Source organism: Hibiscus syriacus, unplaced genomic scaffold (genome assembly GCF_006381635.1).
Source record: "Hibiscus syriacus cultivar Baekdansim isolate YM2019G1 unplaced genomic scaffold, ASM638163v2 tig00111989_pilon, whole genome shotgun sequence".
Lineage (NCBI taxonomy): Eukaryota > Viridiplantae > Streptophyta > Magnoliopsida > Malvales > Malvaceae > Hibiscus > Hibiscus syriacus.
The window spans coordinates 167,949-172,583 of record NW_024063230.1 but is presented as its reverse complement, the minus strand read 5'-3'; positions in this window follow the sequence as shown (position 1 = coordinate 172,583).

Here is a 4,635-nt window from a genome sequence, read left to right as displayed (position 1 = left end):
GTGTCATTTGCTGCATTTGTCAGTGTTGAAATGACTCACAATTTACTGGACTAAGGCAATGGTATAAATCAGAAGGTGGTTGCAAAAGTTGGAAGCCAAAACTAAATCAGTTATAACTGTCATTGACTTTGACAGTTGGTTGTTGAACCGATCAACTTGGAGAGGGTCTTTAGTTATAAATAAAGATGTAAGTGAGTTGAGAGGGTTCAAGGAGAGATCAGATTGTATTGAGAGATTTAGAGAGAGTTCTTACTTCTGGTTCTAAATCTTGTAATCTTGTTTCGTTTGCTTTAGTGAAATTGATTCCTTCCTGTGGATATAGGTCACACTGACCGAACCACGTAAATATTTTGGTGTTCTTGATTTTCTGGTTTGTTTTCTGGATTCTTGTTCTGTGTTTGTTCTTCGATTAGTTATTGGTAGATTGCACAACAAGTGGCGTCGTCTGTGGGAACAAATCAACGAAGATGGGATCTACCAAGTTTGATATCGAGAAATTCACCGGAAAGAATGACTTTGGCCTATAGAGAGTGAAGATAAGAGCCCTTCTAGTATAACAGGGAATTATGGAAGCACTGCAAGGACCAACAGCGTTGCCTACTGAGATGCCCGAAAAAGAAAGAAACAGTATCTTGGAAAAGGCTCACAACGCGATAATTCTGAGCCTAGGTGATAAAGCTCTGAGGGAAGTGTCAAGAGAGACAACGACTCAGGCTCTCTGGGCTAAACTTGAATTGCTCTATATGACTAAATCTCTAGCCAACAGACTCTTCTTAAAACAACGCCTGTACTCCTTCAAGATGCATGAAGAGAAATTAATCTCAGAGCAGATTGATGAGTTTACTAAGATCATAGATGATCTTGAAAACATTGATGTCAAGATGGAGGACGAGGATAAGGCTTTACTGTTGTTAAACTCTATACCCAAGAGTTATGAGCATTTCAAAGATGCAATGCTTTATGGAAGAGTGCAGACAATTTCACTAGATGAGGTTCAATCGCTGATTAGAGCCAAAGAGCTTCAAAAGAAACATGATATGAATGAGGAGAACAGTGGAGATAGTCTTACTATTAGAGGAAGATCATATAGAAGAGACACGATGAACAATCAGAACAGATCACGGTTGAGAAAAGGAAAGAAAAATGGAAATCAGTCATCAAAGGGACCGTTCAAGTGTTACTACTTCCATAAAGAAGGCCACTTCAAAGGAATTGTCCTGACAGAAAGAAATATTATCAAGAAAAGCCAAAAGATTCAGGAGAAGTAAGTGTAGTCTCTGATGGTTATGATTCGGCTGAAGCTTTGGCAATTACTGAATCAGAACCAAGCAAAGAATGGATTCTTGACTCAGGTTGCTCCTTCCATATGTGTCCTCATAAAGATTGGTTTGAGACACTCCAACTGGTAAATGGTGGAACTGTACTGCTTGGAGATAATAAAGCATGCAAGGTGGTTGGTAGTGGGATAATCAGGATAAGGATGTTTGATGGAGCTGAAAGAATACTGCAACATGTCAGGTACATACCAGAACTTAAAAGGAATTTGATTTCCATAGGAATGTTAGAATCAAGTGGCTATTCTTTTAAGGCAGAAAATGGTTGTATACGAGTAACTAAAGGCTCTTTAATTGCCATGAAAGGACTTATAAGTAATGGTCTATAATCACTAATTGGAAGAACTGTGATTGGTAACTCGTTAAATGTAGTTCAATCTGAAACTGACAAAGCTAGACTATGGCACATGAGATTGAAATGGTTGTATACGAGTAACTAAAGGCTTTAATTGCCATGAAAGGACTTATAAGTAATGGTCTATAATCACTAATTGGAAGAACTGTGATTGGTAACTCGTTAAATGTAGTTCAATCTGAAACTGACAAAGCTAGACTATGGCACATGAGATTGGGACATGTAAGCGAGAGGGGCCTACAAGAACTATCTAAACAGAACCTGTTAGGTGATGACAAGATTAATAAATTGGAATTTTGTGAACAATGTGTGTTGGGGAAGGCAACTAGAGTAAAGTTCTCCACTGGAACTCATAAAATAAAGAAACCATTAGACTATGTACACAGTTATCTATGGGGTCCTGCTAGAACAAAAACACATGGAGGTGGGAGGTATTTTTTATCTGTCATAGATGATTACACTAGAAGAGTGTGGGTTTTCATTCTAAAAGAAAAAGATGAAGCTTTTGAACGGTTCAAGGACTGGTTAACTCTCACTGAAAACAAGATGGAAACAAAATTGAAGATTTTGAGAACTGACAATGGTCTGGAATATTTTTCAGAGCAGTTTAATGAGTTGTGCAGGAAAAATGGCATTACAAGGCACAAGACAGTTCGAAATACTCCTCAGCAGAATGGATTAGCCGAGAGGATGAATAGAACTCTCCTAGAGAGAGTGAGATGCATGCTACTGAATGTTGGTTTACCCAAAATGCATGCTACTGAATGTTGGTTTACCCAAAAAATTTTGGGGTGAAGATGTGTCAACAGTTTGTTATCTTATTAACAGATGCCCATCGACAGCTATTGGAATGAAGACCCCTTTAAAAATGTGGTATGGAAAACCAGTTAACTACATCAACCTCAAAGTCTTTGGATGTTTAGCATATGCTCACATCAAACAAGATAAATTGGAGGCAAGAGCTTTGAGGTGTATTTTTATTGGCTATCCACAAGGAACGAAGGGTTATAAATTTTGGTGTATGGAGACTGGCCAACATAAATGTATCGTTAGTAGAGATGTGGTATTTGATGAGTCCAAAATGGCAAACCTACAAAGTTTTGTAACTAAGAACAGTGTTACTAAGGAGGGCATACCAATTGAGGTGGAGCTGCATCAACAACAAACAATGGCTTATCAAAGGACTGGAGTGCATGATCAAGATGGAGAAAACCAACAAGAAGCTGAACCGGAAACCAGATTGTGACTACAATAGGGAGAGATTGAAAAGAAGAACCATCAGACCACCAGACAGATATGGCCATGCAGACCTGATCTCTTACGCATTGAACGTTCAGAGAGATTGAAGAGGCTAAACCAAACAACTTCAAAAAAGCATTGAAAAGTAAGGATAGACATAAGTGGACTAAAGCAATGGATGAGGAAATAACTTCTCTGATGAAAAATAAAACTTGGGATGTGGACAGACCAAAGAACCAACGAGTAGTAGGTTGCAAATGGATATTCAAAAAGAAGAAGGGCATACCAAGTGTTGAAAGGCAGGTATAAAGCCAGGCTTGTTGCAAAGGATTTACACAGGTAAAAGGAATTGACTTTAGCGAAATTTTTTCACCGGTTGTAAAACATTGCTCAATCAGGTTTATTTTAGCACTAGTTGCTCAATATGACTTGGAACTGGAGCAATTAGATGTTAAAACAGCCTTCTTACATGGAGAGTTGGAAGAAACTATCTATATGGACCAGCCAGATGGGTATTGCACTCTTGAAACCAAGGACAAAGTCTGCTTACTAAAGAATCACTGTATGGACTTAAACAAAGCCCAAGACAATGGTAAAAGATTTGATGAATTTATGTTAAGGATGGTTTTGCTAGAAGTAGTTATGACAGCTGTGTATACATGAAGAAGCAAGATGGTGAAATAAGTACTTATCTTCTCTATATGTGGATGATATGTTAGTAGCTAGCAAGAGCAAGGAGGAAGTCCAAGAATTAAGATATGCTCAACTCAGAATTTGATATGAAGGATTTGGGGCCTGCTACGAAGGTCTTAGGGATGGAAATCACAAGAGACAGAAAGAAAAGCAGACTGTTCTTGTCCCAGAAGTCATATATTCAGAAAGTATAATAAGGTCAACATGAATAAGGCCAAGCAGGTTACAACACCATTGGCCAACATTTTAGATTGTCAAACTCTCAAGCACCTGAGAGTGAAGATGAGAAAAAATACATGGAGAGTGTCCCTTATGCTAGTGGGGTTGGTAGCATTATGTATGGAATGGTTTGCTGCAGACCAGACTTGGCTACGCTGTCATGGTTATAAGCAGATTCATGGCAAATCCTGGACAAGCTCACTGGGAAGCTTTGAAGTGGACCCTGAGATACTTAAGGGGTTCTATTGAGTTAGGATTGTTGTTTAAGAAACAAGAAAATGAAAAGGAGAAAGTGGTTGGCTATGGACTCTGATATGCAGGGAGGTTGACACTAGGAAGTCACTAACGATTCGTTTTCACAATCTTTGGTACTGTAGTCAGCTGGAAATCCAATCTCTAATCTGTTGTAGCTCTTTCAACAACTGAGGCTGAATACATTGCTGCGAGAGAAGCAATTAAGGAGGCTATGTGGCTAAAGGGCATGGTTGAAGAACTTGGTATACAGAAGGTTGTAACCGTGTTTGTGATAATCAAAGCACAATCCACTTAACAAGAACCAGGTCTTTCACGAGAGATCTAAACATATAGACGTGAAACTCCATTTTGTGAGGGATGTTATTGCTAAAGTTCGATAATAGTGAAGAAGTACCCACTGAAGAAAATCCCCTGACATGCTCACAAAGGCACTGCCAGTAGCTAAGTTCAGACAGACACTTTTGGACTTAGTGAACTCAACTGAGAAGTGAAAGCCCTTGGGGCTGAGAGGAGGGAATCTTTTTTGGAGGTTTGTAATTG